Source organism: Callithrix jacchus, chromosome X, assembly GCF_049354715.1.
Source record: "Callithrix jacchus isolate 240 chromosome X, calJac240_pri, whole genome shotgun sequence".
In the NCBI taxonomy this organism is placed as follows: Eukaryota; Metazoa; Chordata; class Mammalia; order Primates; family Cebidae; genus Callithrix; species Callithrix jacchus.
This window is the reverse complement of record NC_133524.1, coordinates 91,796,235-91,817,076: the sequence shown is the minus strand read 5'-3', so window position 1 is coordinate 91,817,076 and position 20,842 is coordinate 91,796,235. Positions and strand designations below refer to the sequence as shown.

Genomic DNA, 20,842 nt, shown 5'->3' with positions numbered 1-20,842 from the left:
AAAGAAATTTTTTATGAACTTAGTGTCCATTGTCATGCAGTGTTATTTTTTTCCATTATTTTTCCCCTGTAATTTTGGAATTTCTGGTCCTGGAAAGAATGAAAGAAAATCTTAAGTTCTATGAGAACTTGGTTCACTGACAGATTTTGCTGAAGAAAGGAAAATTAAATCGATAGTAATTTTTTTTTTAAAAGTTCAATTCCTGTTTGATTCTGAATGATTCTGGCATGTTAAGTTGTGCTATAACTGGGAATGTGTGTTTAGTCAACAAAAATGACAAAATAGTTACAATTGAAAGCTACACAGCCAATCATTTTTATATAAAAATTTCAAAAATGTCATGACTAGTTATTATGGGAACTATTTTATTTAGGAGTGTTTTTTAAGGCAGGATTTTAAGTTTCCATAAAACCAGAAGAGATATCAATAATATAACCAGAAACATTTATTTCCAAGTGCAGTGGTTTCTCCTGTTCATAGCTCAGATTTGAACTCTCTTCCATTTGAATCTGTTGTTCTTCCACCTCTAAAAGTTTATCTGGAGTTGAAGCTACCTACTTCTTCATCTTCATCTTTATGTAGAAGGCTACAACTCATTTTGGGTCTATAGAAGAAATCATTTTCCTGATTATCAGTCATTCCATTCCACCTATGTTTTCTTCTCCTTCCTTCTTTTCTGTCAGAAGAGTTATCATGCTGAGCTTCTTCATTTTATGACATTTATATTTTAGCACTGTTTTATTATTGCCTTCTGCATGTATATTTTCAACAATTTTCTTCAAACGTAACACAGGTCCCTTCATACACCCCAGCAAAGACATAGCTGTCCACTTGCAGAATGAGCCTCTTTTTGTCAACTCTCAAAATCTTGCATTTATTTTCACACTTTGAGAAAATCCTGACAATTCTACTGGAATTACCTTCTCTGCCTCCTATTCCTCCTCTTCCCCATTGTCTGGACTCCACTACTTGGTGGCCACCATGGTCCCACAACTCCTCGGTGTGTACCAAGTCATTAGCCACCCCAACCCAGTGCTTATGCCCCTTATTATTTTCTTAATAAGATTTTCCTTTCTCTAGCTTACTTTAAGAATAACAGTATGTAATTTATATAACATGCAAAATATATATTAATTAAATGTTTATATTATTTCTAAGGCTGCTGGTCAATAATAAGCTATTAGTAAAATTTTTACAGAGCCAAAAGTTATACACATATTTTTGAGTGTGTGAGGGTTGTATATATGTGTTACAGGTTTAATGAAATTAAAAGTTAAAAATAATATTCAGCTAGTCAGTGAATTAATATTCAGTGAGTTTTGTTCTGTGTTATTCCTGTGGAGACTGTGAAGGTAAAGCTAAATCTTATTCTGGGATCTGTGGGAACTAGCTCTTGGGTGTCTATTTCATTATTCTGATGCAATCTACTTAAATTTAAAACAAGTAATGTAGTCACATTTGTGTGTGTCAGGTGTTAACAATTCTTGACGAGTTAAAATAGGTAGAATCTGAGTAGTTATGCTACTCACTTCATTTATTTGTGCTCAAAGAGAATAACTTTATAACATTTATAAAATAGTAGCCCTAAAAACTACATATTTGGTAAAATGCGCTTCCAACTGGTATTGCGACTTCTCTTATAGGAGACACAAAGTAAGCACCTGAGTATGTTAGTGGAAGGAAATTGCTTGAAAGAACAAGCTTCTTATTTTTATTAATTGAATTTTTTAAATAGGATGTTAAAAAGCAAATAATTTTTGCCATACACACTAACTAGGGAACTACAAAGACATTTGTGAAATTCTAAAAGCACTTTTAAGAATAAATTTAAGAAAGTTTTCAATATCCTAAATCCTTTTCAATTTATCTATAGAAAGTAGCTTAATTAAAAAAAAACGTAGTTACAATACTGGATGAATGAATACTCATTCATTTTAAAGAAAAATAAAACAGAACAAAATAAACAACAATAAGAAAACTTACCTTTCCAAAAACTAGGGATACGTAAGACCTTCCTTAATCTAATAAAAGATGAGTGAGAGATTGAGGCAGGGATGTTTTATCTTACCACTACTACTCAATCCTGTATTGAAAGTCCAATCTAGATACATATGAGGGAAAAAATCTAACAGGCATAGACATTTATTCATAGACAACATGACTTATGTGAAAACTTTTAAATCATCTGTCAAACACTCCTGGAAATAAATTTTAAAAAGAGATTAACATGTTTTTAGGAAGCAAGGTCAATATTTTAAAAGTTAATTGATTTCCTATATGCTAACAATGAACAATTTGAATTTGAAATAAGGAAAGAAGAAACACCATCTTCAATAGCATGGGAAAAAATATGCATATATCTAACATAAATGTGCAGGATCTGTATGTGAAAAATAAAAAAAACTGAAGGAAAAGATTTGAAAAATCTAAAGAAATAGAAAATATACCACGTTGAATAGAAAAGTCCATATTTTTTTTTTTTTTTTTTTTTTTTTTTTTTTGTGCTGTGTGTAAAGCACTGGAGGTAAAAGAAACAGTCCCTGCCTTTAATGGGATCACAATGCAATGGAGAAAAGGGTTAAATGTCCAGGCAATTACAATACAGAGCGAAAAGACTTGAGATGGAATGGTTAGCACTAGCTATCGTGGGAGCTCACAGGTTGGTCATTTATCTCAGGCTTGGACGATCTAAGGAAACTACCTGGAAAAGGCTGCACATGAGGAGACTCTAAAAAAAGCAGACAGAATCTATCCAAGATAAGTAGAGGAGTTTAACAATCCAGGGTGAGGATGAAGCATATGCAAATGCAAAAAATGAGGGAAAGAAGGTGGCATCTGTACAAAAAGCCAACTGGAAGGAAGAAAGTTAACAAGAAAGTTAGAGAAAAAGATATGGGAAGGAAAGAGAAGGGCAAGCAAGGAGAGTGTAGAAGGGCAGAGGAGAGAGTGTAGCCATACTGCGTAGCTGCCTTGGTTCTCACCCCTCTCCCCGCACCAACGACAGTCTAGTCAATGTATTTTCCTGGGTTCTTGGCATGTAGATTTTTTTCATAGGTTATTTTATGAACACATTCTATCTCCCATCCAACTAATAATAACCAGGCCCAACCCTGCTTAGATTCCAAAATCAGATGAGATTGGGCATATTTAGGGTGGTATGGCTGTAGACCACTCTATCTCTTACAATCAATATAATTTATTGTTAAAATGGTATACAACATGATATTTTGATATATATACCCAATGAGAAATGATTAAATAAAGCTAATTAACATACCTTTACCTTACATATTTATCATTGTTTTGTGGTGTGGACATTTAAGATCTACTCTCTTAGCAATTTTCAAGTGTGCAATACATTATTGTCAATTAATTGTCCTGCTATATATCAGATCTCCAGAACTTCTTCCTCCTGTTTAACTGAAACTTTGTGTTCTTGAGCAATATCTCCCAACCACCTTTACCCACCATCCCCAGCTTCTGGCAGCCATCACTCATCTCTCTGGTTTTATGAGTTCAACGTTTTGAGATTCCACATATAAGTGAGATCATACGGTATCAGTATTTTGGTGCTGGCATGTGTTACTTAGCCTAGTATTCTCCAGGTTCATCCACATTGTCACAAATGACAGAATTTCCTTCTTTTCAAAGGCTAAATAATTTTCCATTGTATATGTGTGCTCATGTGTGTGTATACACATATATATTATATATAATATACGTGCATATATATATATGTATGTATATCACATTTTCTTTATCCATTAATCCATCGATGGACACTTAAGTTGATTCTATATTTTGGCTACTGTGAGTAATGCTGCAATAAATACAAGAGTGCAAATATCTCTTTAAGAGACGGATTTCATTTCCTTTGGATATATGTATCCACAGGAGTGAAATTGCTGTACCGTATATTAGTTCTCTTTTTTTTGAGAAACTTCCATATTGTTTTTCTTAATGATGATATCAATTTGAATTCTAACCAAGTGTACAAGAGTTCACCTTTCTACATACCCTTGATGATATTTTATCTTTTTTTAAAATAAGAACCTTTCTAACAGGTGTTAGGTGATATCACATTGTAATTTTTTAAAACAAATTCTGCATTTCACTAATGCATAGTGACATTGAGCATTTTTTCATATACCCGTGTGAAACAAAAGTATCTGAGACATATCTCTATTAATTTAGAAAGTTTACTTTTCCAAGGTTAAGAATACACCCATGACAGCTTCGGGAGGTGCTGATGACATTTGCCTAAGGTGGTTGTGGTACAACTTGCTTTTATACATTTTACAGAGATATGAGACATCAGTTAATATGTATAGGATGCACATTGGTTTGATCTGGAAAGGTAGAACAACTCAAAGTGGGGGCTTCCAGGTCATAGGTAGATAGACAAACAGTTGTATTCTTTTAAGTCTTTTATCAGCCTTTCACTAAGCACACAATTTATGTGAGAGGGAGGTAGAGAAATAGTCACTTAGGCCTCAGTGTGGCTCAGTGAATCTGCATTTTACATAAACCATAGGGTAGAGATGGTAATGAGATATGCATTTTTCTCAGATGAGCACAGGGATGACTTTGAGTTTTGCCCTTTGTCCTGTAGCTGTGAATATAAGCTGTCAATTTCATTGCCAGGGTGAAATTCAACAGAACTGTCTTAGCATAAATATCTAGAGTCCCATAAGAAATTTTCCTGTGGGCAAATTGTGAGGGACGTATGTAGCTTTTTAATCTTTGTAGTTATTTTATTTAGGAATAAAATGGGAGGCACTTTTGTCTGACTCAGTTCCCAGATTAACTTTTGTATTTGGCTTAGTAATTTGGGGGTCCCAATATTTACTTTTCTTTCACATCTGTTGGCCATTGGGATGTAATTCTTTTAAGAAATGTCTATTTAGGTTTCTTGCCTACTTTTCAATTGGAATATTTGTTTTCTTGCTATTGATTTGTTTGAGGTCTGATATATTATTTCCTTATCACCTATGTGGTTTCTAAATATTTTCTCCAATTTCATAGGCTATCTTTTCACCCTGTGGATTATTGCCTTTGCTGGGAAAAAGGTTTTTAGTTTGATGCAATATATTTTGTCTATTTTGGCTTTTGTTATCTGTGCTTTTGGTGGCATATCCAAAAGAAATCATTGCTCCGACCAATGGAAAGAGAATTTTTTCTGTTTTCTTCCAGTAGTTTTATACTTCCCTGTCTTATGTTGAACTCTTTAATTCATTTTGAGTTGATATTTGTATATGGTGTGAGATGATGGTCCAAGTTCATTTTTCTGCATGCCCACATCCAGTTTTCCCAAAACTATTTACAGAAAAGACTCTTTCCCCATTGTGTGTTCTTGGCTACTTTCTCAAAAATGAGTTGACTGTCAACTATATAGTTAAGATATCAATTCTCCCCAATTCCTTTACAGATTTCACACATTTCTTTTTTTTCTTTTACTTTATTTCTTTCTTTTTTTTTCCTTGGGATGAAATTTTACTCTGTCACTCAGGCTGGAGTGCAATGGTGTGATCTTAGCTGACTGCAACCTCCACCTCCTGGGTCCAAGAGTTTCTTGTGCCTCAGCCTCCCAAGTAGCTGTGATTACATGCGTTCATCACCCTGCCTGGCTAACTTTAGTACAAACAGTGTTTTACCATGTGCCCAGGCTGGTCTCAAGCTCTTGGCCTCATGCAATCTGCCCACCTTTGCCTCCCAAAGTGCTGGGATTACAGACATGAGCCACTGTGCCCAGCCAAATTCCACACATTTCTAACAAAATATTAGCATGCTTTTTTTTGGAGATATTGACAAAGTAATCCTAAAATTTTCATGAGAATTCAAAGGTTCCAAGGTAGTAAAATAATTGCAAAATAATAAGAAATAAGTTTGTTCACTCACATGATCCAATTTTAAGACTTATTATAAATCTACAATAATTAAAACAGTGTGGTATTGGTGAAATAATATACATAAATCAGCACAAGAGAATAAAGATCTCAGAAACAAACTCATATAATGAAATGATTTTTGAAATGTGTTAAAAATTTAATAAAAAGGGATAACATTTTTACCAAATAGTGCTAAAAATTTTTGATAACTATATGAAAAACATTCTTTTCCTATATCTCACACCTTACACAAGAATTAATTCAAAATGGTTCATAAACCCAATTGCCAAAATGAAAAACTGTAATACCTTTAGAAGAAATTATAAGATAAATTCTGCATGACTGCGTGTTTGACAATGAGCTTGTAGACCCAACATCAAAAGCATTATCCCTGAAACGCACACACACACACACGCACACATACACATTAAACTTTATGAAACCTAAAAATACATTGTTAAAAGAATGACAAGATTAGATGCAGAGTAAGAGAAAATATACTCACGTCATATATCAGACAAATCAAAGTTGTATCCAGAGTATACAAGGAACACTTAAAACTCAGCAATAAGGGGGAAAAATAAAACAGTGGATAACAAATCCAAACAGAAACTTCACCAGAGATAGACTGATGGAAGAAAAGAATATGAAAAGATACTCAACATCATGTGTTATTAAGCCAATGCAAATTAAAAAATAAAACTGGCAACACCAAATGCTTGCAATTTTGTGAAATAACAGGATATTTCATTCATGGATAGGAATGTAAAATAATACAGACTCTTTGAAGACAGTTTGGTAGTTACTTATAAAGAAAAACAAGCAAACATAGAATTATTAAAGGACCTGTTAATAACAGCCCTAGGTATTTACCACAATTAACTGAAAACTCATGTTCACATAAAAACCTGTATGAAAGTGTTTATAACACTTTTATTCATAATCACCTAAAATTAGAAGCAACAGAGTCCTCTAACAGGTGAATGGTAAAACAAATTGTGTGACATCCATAAAAGAACTTATTATTTGATGATAAAAGTGAACCAAGTATTAATGTATGCAACAATGTGATTGAAATTTAAATGCATTTTGCCAAATTAAGAAAAAAGACTAAAATTCCACATATTGAATTATTTCATTTATATGACATTTTAGAAAAGGCAAAAATATGCGGTCAGAAAAAATCATGTTTTTTTCTCCCCATTTTTCAGAGGGAAGGGTTGACAACAAAGGGAGGCCTAGGATAATTGTTGGGCTAATGTAACTTTCTTTGTGACACTGAAGTGATAAATATCTGTGGCTATGCCTTTGTCAAAACTCAGAACTTTACATAATAAAGAATGAACTTCAGTGTATGCAAAACATAAAAAATCAACCAGTAGATTTGGAATCTAAGGATGAAATAGATAATACTGTTGCAATACAGATTATTGTAATAATCTATTGCAATACAGATTATTGCAATAGTATGACCTTACTGAATGGGTTGAAGGCAAAAAAAAAAGTTGATATAAGTAATTAAGTAATGCTGAAAAATGGTGATTTGACTGGATAGATATGTGCATATATGTGGGTTAGTATCCTTACATATATTTTTCTAACTGTGTCAATTGAGAGGACTTGAAAGCAATGACTCTAGTAGTATTCATCACTCCAGTACACATATCTAGGCTTCTAGGTACCATTTCCCAATTTAAAACAAACAAACAAAATAAAACAGAAATCTTAGAAGAAATGGTTGATATTAGAGCTGTGGTATAAAATAAGCAAGATATTCCTGAAACATCTTTTAGGCTGAGAAAAAAAAAAAAGTATTGCTCAGAAACTAAAAAGATGGAGGCACTACAAAGGAACACAGGAGCCAACCTGAAATATCTTCCAATAATCAAATTTGGAACAAGTTTTATAACAAAAAAATATATAGCATTGGGTTGTAACCCAAAGAATAAATCTTCATGTGTTTATACTGATGTAGACAAATGAATGAATGAATGAATGAATGAATGAATGAAATGAGGAAGAACAGGCAGACCTTCCTTACAGTAAAACTCCAAATAATTTATGCAGATACTCTCCTTTCCAGAAGGTGGGGCTTAACCTCCTGTCCCCCATTTGATGTGGTCTTGCTTCCAAAGAACGGAGTATGAAAAAGGGTCCTGGCCAATAAATCTGAAGAACAATATCTGGGGCAGAGGATCATGGTTAACATCAGTGGAAGTCAGGTTAATATCATGCATCCCTGATATGATTTGACGAGAACAGCACATTACCTCTGTGCCATTCTTCCCAAAAAATATGTTGAGAAAAACATAAGACAAACCCCAGCTGAAGATCTTTCCACAAAATTAGTGATAAAAACACCCTAAAATTGCCAAGGTCATAAAAAACAAACAAACAAACAAACAAAAAAACAACAAAAAGGAAAGCCTGAGAAATTTCTCCCAGCAAGAAGAAAGCCTAAGAAGACATGATTACTAAATGTAATGTGGTCCCTGAATGAGATTCTGGAATATAAAAAGAACACTAGGTAAACGTTAAGGGTGCTTGTACAAAGCTCAAAGTTTATATAATAATAGTCCATCAGTAATGTTTCACTAGTTGTGATAACCTACAATAGTAATGTAAGATGTTCATAACAGGTAATATTAGGACTGAAGCATACATGAACCCTGTGTTATGACTTAGCAACTTTTCTGTACATCTAAAATCTTTTATGTATATATCATTTTTATATTCTGTATACAAAATGTATGCCAAAGAAATCTATAGACTTTTGATTTTCAGTGTAGCGTGTAAGGAGCTTAGAAGTCACCGCTTCATCCTAACAAGTAAAAAGCTGAGCAAACTTAAAAAGAAAAAAACACCCATTTTTTCTTAGATCTGTTAAAGAAGTGTAGTTTCAGGACAAAACACTTCCTTTATGAATAAAGAGACAGATAGGCCGACACAGAGAATCACAATTACTGGAGCAGTTACATCCAGGAAACTAGTGCTGGTGTAGGAAATCCTGAACAGTAATTGATAAATCTTTGCAGGCTTGCTGTAAATAACCCTGAGTTAAAAATGCCAGGAAGACCCAGTCATAGGGGGGGCCCTACACTTAATGTGAGTTTTACCTACAGGATTTTGACCAGGTCCCCACAGTGGATATCCGAGAAAAATCCCCTGGTGCTTCCAGCAGAAGAAAAAAAAAGGGAAACATTTTGAAATATGCCAGACCATTCTGTTCTTAAAGTGGCTTGCCTTTAGGAAAAATTATTTTACAAGAGCCTAACTGGCTGGAGTTTTATCATAGCCTAACCAACCTGGAAAAAAGGAAATACCCATCTCTAACCAGTCCTTGCCTTTCACATGAGGGAAAGAAATACACAATTCCAGCACCCTCCAGACATCCTGTCCCACCTGAGTGAGGGAGGTGATGAAAACTTCTTGTAAAGTTCATAGTCTAGGAGCACAGGCTCACTTAACCTAATCATAGGATGGTAGAATGCTTTCTGTCTTAGCCTGCTTTTACATTGCTATAAAGAAATACCTACAACTGAGTAATTTATGAAGAAAAGAGGTTTCATTGTCTCACAGTTGTGCAGGCACTACAAGAAGCATTACACTGGCATCTTCTCAGTTTCTGGTGAGACCTCGGGAAGTTTGAAATCATGGCAGAAGATGAAGGGGGAGCCAGGGTTCCACAGCAAAAATGGGAGCAACAAAAAGGAGAAGGGAGAGGTGCCACATATTTTTAAACAACCAGATCTCATGTAAAATTACTCACCAAGAGGATGGCATTAAGCCATTTGCGAAGGATCTGTTGTTATGATTCAATTAGCTCCTATCAGGCCCAACCTCCAACAATGGGGATTATAATTCAATATGAGGTTTTGAGGGAAAAATATCCAAACTATATCATTTTTCCCCTGCCTTCTCAAATCTCATGTTTTCCTCACACTGTAAAATACAATCGTCCTCTGCTAAAAGTCGCCCAAAAGTCTCAACTTATTCCAGCATTAAATCAAAAGTTCACAGACCATAGTCTTATTTGAGACAAGGCAATACCCTTCCACCTATAAGTCTGTAAAATAGAAAGTAAGTTATTTACTTCCAAGATACAATGGACGGGTAGGCATTTGTTAAATGGTCCCGTTTTAAAAAGGACAAATGGGTCAAAAGAAAGGAGCTACAAACTCCATGCAAGTCTGAAACCCAGCAGTGCAGTCATTAAATCTTAAATTTCCAAAATAATCTTATTTCACTCTGTGTTCCACGTCCAGGCACACAGCTGCAAGGGTTTGGCTCTCGAGGACTTGAAGACCTCTGCCTTTGCGTGTTTGCAGTGTATGGCCACCACATCTGCTCTCACAGGTTGGAGCTGAGTACCTGTGACTTTTCCATGAACAGAGTCCAAGCTGCTGGATATACAGCCCAGTTCCTAAGAGGCCATGGATCAGTACCAGACCATGGCCTAGGGATTGGGACCCCTGACTTACAGTGAAGAAGTACCTGAGATGCGGCCACAAGCATTTAGCAAATTTTTGGCACTTGTCCACCCAAGGCTATTGTTCTAAATTATCACAAGTTAGAGGCTAAGATGAAAGGAAAACATCAAAATGAAGCCTGAAGAATTGAACTACAAAGCTGTGTAGTTCTAGGGAAACACATTCTCAAACTCAAGGATCTCTAGCCAGGTCTGGCTTTGAGATAGGAGGTAGTAGGACTTGATTTCAGAGGCCGGGCTTGGACACCAGACCAAATTGAGTACTAACTAACTAAAACAGGGACAGGGCAGAAACAACTTTCCACGTGTGCCATGTCAGGTTACCATTACCATGGCAAGACCCAAAAGTTAAAACCCCTTTTCAGGGCAATGACCTGACAAATTTGAATTTACCATACTTTCCCTATAAATTTCTGCATAGGCTGCCCCTTAATTTGCATATAGTTAAATGTAGGTATGAATATGACTACAGAACTGTCTGTGAGCTGTTACTCTGGGCACACTACCTATGGAGTAGCTCTGCCCTGCAAGCAGTACCTTGTTGCTATACACTGCCGATTAAACAAAAGTTGCAGTGTAACACCACTGGCTTGCCCTTGAATTTTTCCTGGGTCAAGCAAAGAACCCTCCTGGACTATGTCCCAATATCAGGGCTCACCTGCCCTGCATCATATGCCAACTAACCAAGGAACAAAGACAGCAAAGACAATAATCAGCAGAGAGGCAAGACAGCAGAGATGGTGGCATTCAATGATCAGCAGAGAGGTGGCGATTGGTGAAAGATGACAAGAGATGGCAGTAGGCCAGACAGTGGGAGTTCAGTGAGACAAAGAGCAGAGAGATGGCAAAGCAGTCTGTGATAGAGGCTGCAAGAGCTGTAACACTAAGGCTGTTAACAATAAAGAGCTGCTAACAATACAGAAATGTAACACTAACCAAAGGCTCTTTTCAGAGCCGTTATTTACTCTAGCAGGTGGCAGAGCCAAGCAGATGGGCAAGTGGCCATAGTACCACTAATTTGTGTAAGACCCACTGCTCCAACCAGCAGGCCAGTGAGTTAGCAGTCTCTGTGCTGGCCCCTCTGCACAACAGCCAAGTCTACCTAAGCTGAGGGAACCTAGAGCGATCCTCACTTGGGTCCCATGTGAAAGACTGGCTGGTGCCATTTTGGCTCCTGTGGATAGATGAGTGTCTTCTGCTTCTTTATTAATATTGGGAGAACTAGAAAATAAAATAAAAGCCTTTGGCTAACTGGTCAGTTAAAATTCCCGTCATATGGGTGGCCTGAAGCACATCCTTGTCAGCCCTTCTCCCAGTTCTTTCTCTTCTGAATCCATTTTATTTTAACAACCAATCGTTTTATTTTTAATCATAAAATGTGTGCTTCATTTTTAGTCTTATGTTTGCTTTTGAGTTTCTGTTAACTGTATTCTATGTTTAGAGAATTGATTAAGACAGGAGACTTAATTGTGAGAAGTGTCTCATTGTGTTGATTCAGGGACACCAGAGTTACATCGTTCTGTGATGCCAACATGGTCTTGGGTACACTGTTGGCTGCCCACTAGGTGCCCCAAGGATTTTGGCATTCTGTGAGGGGACCCTTATTGGTTGAAACTCAGGCATTCTAGGTGTTCAGCATTGGTATTTTTGGCCACTTGCCACATGCTCTGGGGTTTTCAGCATTGGCAGTTCCTCTAGGATTGTGAGTTATAGTCCCTCCCCCTAAGAGAATATTGGTCTCATCTTTTTCTGCCCTGAAGATAGAAGTTATTATTTACCAGTCACAGTATCATCCCTGTGTGCTGACCTATAACTGTTTTGCTCAATCCTCATTGGAAGAAACTAGGGGTTTCCAGGCCCCTGGCCTGACAGATGACCGGGTAGAAAAGTGGCCCCATAAACATTTTTTTCTTGTTTCCACTACTGGCAAGTCAGGGCCCTCGGAGATCTACCTTTCGGCAATGCTGTTTGACTGCTTCCCTTCCACAGTCACCATTTTTTAGCCCCTTTCTCTGCCCAACTGCTGCTTTCTGTGGAATTTAGTATTACTGTGCTAGTACTCATTTGTAGCTCATAATCCACTTTTGTAATGCCTTGCTCCCTATACTTACAACTTCTCTGCAGGAAGCAGGACTCCAAAAGGAAAAAACAAAAAACAAACAAGGTGCTTAGTTTATGTCCCTCTTGCTATACTTAAAAAGACTTCTGTGTACAGAAAAATATCCTTGTTTTTCACAGGGACAGTGGTGAGCATACCAAAAGACTCACCACTAGGATGTTTTCAAGGCGACTGGAACAAATTCAAATTTTGCTTAAAGAAAAATAAATTCATTTTCTATTGCAACACCATTTGGGCTCAATACAAATTAGTAAACCAACAGATATGGCCAAAACATGGTCTGTACATTATAGGAGCATTTTGCAATTAGCGTTATTATGTAAAAAAGAAAGAAAATGGCAAATAGTCCCTTATGTACAGGCTTTCATGATTCTTTACTGGCTGCTGTTACTTCTAGTCACCAGGAAAACATACCTAAGGGAGTCTCTCCTAGTTGTTCCCTCTAGAAGGCCCACAAGTTCCCTGGATTCTCCTCAGTCCCCCAATTCTGATGGGGGGTTCCACCAGTTTTCTAATGAAGATTTCCATCCCAGAGTCATCAGGCACCTCTCCCTCTTATCCAATTATCCCCAGCATATACCCTCCACTCCCCAAGAGGGTAAGCCCAATCAATTCCAGCAGCAGTGAGTTCCCACATCAGTCCCTAAAGGAAAACCTGTGTCCACTGCAGGAGGTAGCTAATGGAAATGGGGGAACATTGATAGTACAGATGTCATTTTCTGTGTCTGATTTGACTTTGTATGAGGAAAGACATGGCCAGTTTTTAGAGAATCCAGAAAAGACTATACAGGAATTTGTTAAGTTAATTATATTCTTAAATAGATATTTAACTTATCATGACTCAAAAGTATTGTCATCTGCTTGCTGTTCCATGAGAAAAAAAATGGAGGAAAAAGTGTGTGGTTAAGCCAGTCAATTATGACAAAGTTAGAAAAATAACTTAGGAAAAAAGATAAAAGATTTCACTGTTTCAGGGTCATTTAGTTGAGGCATTCAATAAGTAGACTAATGCAAACCCAAACTTCCCAGAAGAACAGGCCCTCTAGGGTATCAATTTTATTACTCAATGTGCCCCTGAAATTGGGAGAAGGCTACAAAAAGCAGAAATGAGACCTCAAAACCCTGTGAGTCAACTCTTACACATCACCTTTAATGTTAAAAATAGGGACAGGAAAAAAGAGGTAAAAACTCCCCCCCAAAAAACTCCCAAGGTTCTTAACAGATGCTTTAAGTCCCCTGACACCTCAGAATTACCCATTCCAAGAAAGTGTAGCTAGATCAGCATCTGGGATACCCAGAAAAGGGCCCCTAACTTGCTAGTCCCTGGGTCAGAATTAGTGTGCCTACTATACACAAAAGGGCTTTTGACAATGAGAATGTCCTAACAACAGAGAGAGAGAAACAAAGAGAAAGAGAGAGAGAGGGAGAGAGAGAGAGAGAGCTCCACATCAATACTGGAGCTAACCTTCTTCCACTAGTTCCAATGAGCTGCATTGCTCAAGTACATTTACTGTGAGTCTCAGACCCATGAATCAGCAGACAGCTTCCCACAGTGGCAGCCAAGTGGCCACTTGAACATTTTTCTTCAGTGTCTCCACTGCTGGGTGAGCTTTCTGGTGGCTCAGGGACTCTGAGGTCTCCTGAGCAGCACACTTTGCTTGTTCCTTCCCTTATTTGATGTTATGGAATCCCATTCCCTGCCTCATCCTGCTTTCCATACCTATTGGAGCAAACAAAATTTGGCCAGGTAGATGAGTCCTAATTCTGTAAATAACTGGAATCCAGTTGTCAAATTTAGGTTGTTTTACTTAATGTGTTTGTTTAGTTGTATATACAGGTATTGTGATATGTATTGTGTGTAGCTTGCTATCAAACTACATTATACATAAAAGAGCACTTGTAAACAAGACTAGTCCAAGCTTATTAGTTTGAAGAGAATATTCTGTTTTCTAAAATTTAATTTTAAGATTTTTAACCTAGGTAAATCAGTGAGATTCATAGGCTTTAAAATGCTTAAAATGGCTTTAAATGGGAATTAGCTTTGCTTAGTATCTTGGTTCTTGGAGGTGACCCAGATAAAACTGTTCCAAGTAAAAGATGTTAAATATATGTGAATAGACTAAATGCTTAAATAATGAGCTTTTTGTGTAGTTTAAAACCTTAAAATGGTAGAATGGTTCTCATGTATAGAATTCCAACGTCTAGTAGGCAGTTCAGGATTTCTTGCATTCTAGGTTTGTGTAAAATGTGCCAAAGAAATGTATTCTTCACTGGAAAAAATATTTTTGCCATATTTGGAGATTATTAAAATGGAAGTTCAAAATATGAGGGAAACCATGAATAGTTATGGATAGAAATTGTATGTTTCCAAGGAAGGATATAAACAAATAGTTAATTTTATAAAATGAGAGATCTTGTACAGTAAATTCGTCTCCTACAGTAGAATGATTTATTTAAGAAAGTGGTAGCACAGGGCAAGTCACAAAGTTCAAGCATATTGTAGATGATCAGTGTAACTGGTCAAAAGGTTGTAAAGGGGAATTTATGAAAGGAATTTCATGTGTAATTAAGCTAGCTGTAATTAAAAGGAAATGGTTTATAAGAGATTTTCTAAAGAATGAGCTACATGTTAAAATCACATTTTTAAGATATTAATTTGCTAAATTACCAGAAATTTTGCTTTTCAATTGTGTAATCTATTTCTTTTAAAATCTTCTCAGATTCATGTCACTCTCTCCTTTAGCGTTTTTGTCAGCTCCTGTGAGTTTTCTCCTTCAATTCTGAAAGCTGTGTTCTGATGCTAAAGTGTTTTGTCTTAGAGGTCTGTGGGAGCAGTGTTTTCCTCCAATATAGCCTAATTCTATGATCTTGTTTTTTTTCTTGATTTGTAACCTTATTTTGTCTTTTGGTTTTTTACTCTTCTATCACTTAGAAGAGTTTTGGGGACTGCTGAGTGCTTGCCCAACTCCATTCCCTTAGGCCAGGAAGGAGGACATTCATTCAGTCTGTTGGAGGGCTATGGATTTTGATTCTTTTGTTTGTGTTTCTGCATTTTTTCAGGGTGTGCTCAAAGCAGTGGTGATGCTTAAGCTTTTATTTTGTCCTGTGCCAATGCTGTGGTGGTGTTCTGCTTGTCCCAGGTCCACTATGTCCCTGTGCCCTGGGGACTTGTAATCAGGGAACTTGTGGGGACTTGTAATCAGGGAACTTGTAGCCACTTGGATATTCTGGGCTGGAATAGAGTGGAGGTGGGTGGCACTCACTGGCCCTTCAATGCCTTTTGAACTGTGTGGGAACCAAAGACTAGGAGCCAAGAAATAAAGTTGTAAAATTGACTTAATGAATTGTGTGTGTTCAGATGCTCTGATCTTGGTTAATAGTAATTAGCTATACTATATAAACACTTCCTCCTCCCTTTAGAATTTAGGCCATATACAAAAGGCCCTTCAATATAAAAATAAAATATTTCCCTTTTCCACAGTGGAAAAAAAATAGCTTCCCTATTCTACCAGAAGACTTAGTCTTACTAAAAACATAAAAAGAAGAATCCCATGAGGATTAATTTCAACCAAAATGGGAGGGCCTTTATCAGGAATTGTTAAGCACTGCCACTGCTATTAATCTTCAGGAAATCACTACTTGGGTGCTCTTATAAAGGATTAAACCTCTTTCTTATGAGTCATAGGCACAAAGAAAGGACACTATGACCTATGTCTACAATTCTTCAATTCTTCAGAGGACCTCTGCTACCTATTTGAAATAGTCAGCAGTCAGCCAGAAGTAGTAACATGATCCTGTGGGTGAAAATAGGAGCATTAAATTTTCTTTTCTTTTTGACTTTAATACTTTTTTCCTACTGCTTTAGCTACCTCCTCCTGGGAAACATCTCTTTTGTTCTTATTGGGTGTGAAGGCCACTCTAAGGCCCAACCAGACACTATGCTTCCACTGTTAATCCTGTTTTCTCTCCCAATTTTCCTGATCCAGTGTGGGTGGGACTAAAACTTTATAGTAAATATTTCAAAAATTATAGAATCAGAGAGTTATCTTTATAGTTGTTAGATTTGTCATCAACATCCCCAGGATACAGAGTTCCAGCTTCTGGCCTATCCAGATACCCTAACTAACCATAATAATCTTAAAGCACCCAAACTCCTATTTGCTAAGTAGAACTCTCCCCCACTTACCAGATTCCACCTGAACACCCCCACCACTATTACCTGGACCTGGGAATTTGGGTATCTATACCTCCAGTGCACTCATCATTATAGTTTTGCACTCACAGTTGTGTTAATGACAGAAAATTTAAAGTTTCCCTGTGATGCTCTGATAAATTTTAGTTGCTAAGTTCCAAAGACTGCAGTGAGGTAAGTGGGATTCCACTTGTGAACCATTTATGGTGCCTTTAACTTGATCAGAAAATACAGGGGAAAAACAATTCTGGGAAGGTGGGAGTATCACCCCCTTTTTGAAAACAAAGATTGTTCAACCACTACCATTAGAACAGGGGAAAATTACCTCTATAAACCCAGTTTGTCAGTAAAGGATAAGCATCACATCCCTTAGATCTTCTGTCTATGCCTCAACTGGACCCATTTTTGTTTGCAACCATCAGTGAAAATAATTCACACCCCATAATCACTCCTAACTCCCAGGGAGTTACCTGTTCTTTCAGCAGTAGCTTTCTCTTGTATATCAAAAACTTGTAACAGGAAGTGAATGTATATCAGCTACCCTTGTCCCTCCAGGGGTCACAGTCTATAACCCAATATGACCCAAGAACTCCAGAAGTAACTGAGCAATAGAATTAATTGTGGTTGAAATCAGAGCAGCAGTAGCACCTTGGCGCAGCTTTGCTTTCCATAAGTTAAGCCTAAAGACCTTGACTCAGAACCCTAGAATTCTTAGCTACTAACACAGGTCAGGCGTAGGGAATCCAAGAGTCTCTATACTGTTTGGCAAATGTAGTTCTCAATAATAGAGTAATTTTGGATTGTTTACTAGCTGAATGAGGTAGAATCTATGCAGTTATTAATAAAACCTGCTGCACATATATTAACGACTATGGACATGTTGAGATTAATATTCAAATGATCTATGAGCAAGCTACTGGTTACACGGACACAACCAGGGCACTGATCCCAACTATATCTGGTCAACTATCAAAAGTGCCTTCCCAAGTCTTACTTGCTTTTTACCTCTTAGGATGATTGATATCTGTCTTGTTAAGATTAATCTTTTCTCCTCGTTTTTTTGTTTTTTTTTTTTAGCTTCTTAATAAAGTTTGTGTATTCCAGATTATAGTCATTCCAGGCAAAGACAATCCTGGTCCAAGGCTTCTAATTCATCCCACTTACTGACCTAAAGAATGAAAGCATCCTGCCTCTGGGCCCCTTAGGTCAGGCATCCAGAGATTTTTATGCTTCTGGTGGTAAGATGGGTCTATGTACATAAAATCAGCAGGAAGCAATTACAGAAGATGGACTCTTATTCTTCTGCAGTACCCTTAAGATTAAGGAGGAATATTTCAGCTCTGCGGGGAAAATAAGGTAGGAGGTGGGATTTGATTTGGGAGGTAGGTCTCAGACACCAGAACAAATTGAGGACTAGCTAAAACAGGAATGGAGCAGAAACTACTTTCCATGACATGCCCACCAGCGTGCATGTCATGCTTACCATTTTAAGTTTACCATTGCCATGGCAAGACCTAGAAGTTACTGTTTCTTTTCATGGTAATGACCTGACTACCTGAAAGTCACCACTGTTTCTCTAGAAATTTCTACATCATATACCAATAATTTTCATGTAATTAAATGTGGATATAAATATGACTGCAGAACTGCCTCTGAGCTGATACTCTGGTCATACTGCCTATGAGGTAGCCCTGCTAAGCAAGGAATAGTCCTCTGCTGCTGCTGTACACTGCCACTTCAATAAAAATTGCTATGTAATATCACTGGCTCACCCTTAAATTATTTCCTAGACCAAGTCAAGACCCACCCAGGCTAAGCCCCAACTACTTAGCTCGCCTGCCCTGCATCAGCTTCATGAAAATACAACCTGTGCGGTTGCACAAGGCCCTGTGCCAGAAAAGCCTCATGCTTGGCTTGTCACTGTATTGAAACCTTTAATAATTTTTTGAAATTGTTTTGTAAATGAATTCTGATGAGACAATAGAGCATGAGATAGATGCAATATATGTTTTGCCATTCTTTGCTGCTGTTTGGATAGATCATTCAGGATACTCAATATTCATAGAATTATGGTTGATTCACAATGTTGGGGGGATCAGCAAGAACCAAAGAGAGTACAAAGTATGTGTCATGGTATATGACACATTTTATGTGTCAATTTATCTAAGCTGTAGTACCAGTAATTTAATAAAGCACTAAGTTTTGCAGTTAGGTTGTGTAGATGTGGTTAAATTTAAGTAAAGGAAATTACTCTCAATAATTTAGGTTGCCTTCATTCAGTTAGTTGAAGGCCTTAAGAGCAAAAATTGGGGTTTCTTTGAGAAGAAATTCTGTCTCAGGACTGCAGCATCAATTCCTGACTGAGTTTTAAGCAGGCTGTCCTGCCATAGATTTTGGACTTGGAAGCCCACATAATCACACACGGGGCAATTTCTTAAAAACAGTCTCTGTGTGTGTTTGGGTGTGTGTGTGGGGGGGGTATGTATACATACCTGTGAGTGTGTGTGTGTGTGTGTGTGTGTATGTATGTACTATTGGGTTTGTTTCTCTGGAGAACCCTGGATGATACAGATTTTAGTACTGAGAGTGATTCTAGAGGATAGAATCTGAAGGATGAATTTCAAACTTGTTAATAAGTTTTTTGGAGTTTGTTCTGTAATCTGATTAGATTTGAAGGCCCTAAAAGCTGCCTTCAGTATCTGCAGTGGTAAAGAGGACACTGGAGTCCATGGTCTGGTATGGCAATAAGAATATACAAATATTACTATGGGATGCTTTGAATCAAATATTTACAAAAAGTAAGGTTCTGAATATGATGGTTTGATACCTTAGAATATTTTAGTCAAACTAAGGAGTATAATAAGATTGGTTGGTTGTTCCTAACTGCAATAAAGACACTGTGGGAAAGAAAGCCTTCACAATTTGAACTTATGGCTTCGAATTACATAATAATGTGTCACAAAAATGATGTGAATTTTTCTATGTCCCCAAAGAAAATTCTTATATCGTGTATCTGCAAGGCTAAAAAATCTGAGATCCAAACACATGATAATATTTTGCAAGTAACTAAATTACAATGCAAATTTAATAACCAACATCGCAGGTGACTTCTCTTACAATAAGGGCATTGATTGAGAAAGAGTGTAATCCAGAAATTTGGAATGGGGATATGTAGGATGATGTCAATAAAGCTGGGACATGAAATCTCTAAATTCTGCTAAGTCTTCATTTCTAACAGAAGAAGCTCTTCCATCCCTATCTGAGGAGATTATCCCTGCTTTCCCTGAAAAACTTGTAATGACTTCCCCTTGCAAGGCTCTATTAATTTTCCTTAGGGTCTACTTTTGCCACCTGTCATTGTTACTAAATCTATCACTAGGCTCAAATCCCAGCAGGTCCCACAGGGTGAGGTACAAAGTATGACCCATGAGGAGGTATGTCACATATCAAAAGAACTGCAAGATTTTTCCAAATTATACAGGCATAAATTTGGGTAATATATTTAGGGATTATTATTAAAGTGATATTAGAGATAATGATGAAAGGAACATAAAGTTCAATCAGGCCAATTTTTAAAATATGGTACCTATAAGAAAAAAATGTTAATTTATTGTTGTAGCTTGAAGGGATAGAAAGGTTAGTTTGTACAGTTGGCAGGCTGGAATATCAATCAAAAGGTGGCTTATACTAAATAAAATTGTATTGCCAGAACTGCACTGCTATGTTTAGAAGAAGATATACAAAGGCATAAGGAGACAGGAATGTTAAAGCAGATTTATCATTAAGACCTATTCGTTTACCCTGGAGTTTACATGTTTTACCCTAACTGTGAAAAACAAATTTGTGAAGGAAGCCCCAGCAACTTTGAAGAGTTCTATAGTCACTCCTCCGTATATGTTGATTTACACTAAGAAGACTTACCATCAAACGGGTATCCTTAAATGCCATAGGGATAATCACATCTTATGGTGCAAAGACCAGAGAATACCCATCCAATCACACAAAACAAAGTGGGCACAGTTATTCTAATAAATGGTAGAATTAAAGCAGTGATCAAAGTATCTAACTTTTAGAGAGCTATGACATTGATTAGCTTTTCATGGTTTTCCTAGAAGGGAATTAGATGAGAAGTCTACTAAATTCTTACATGATCT

At 36.9% G+C, this 20,842-nt stretch overlaps 1 pseudogene; it reads right to left on the bottom strand.

The window, feature by feature from the left end:
* Window positions 1-395: 395 nt before the first annotated feature.
* On the bottom strand, window positions 396-20,636 carry LOC100394013 (general transcription factor 3C polypeptide 6 pseudogene; annotated as a pseudogene).
* Between the last annotated feature and the right edge of the window lie 206 nt (window positions 20,637-20,842).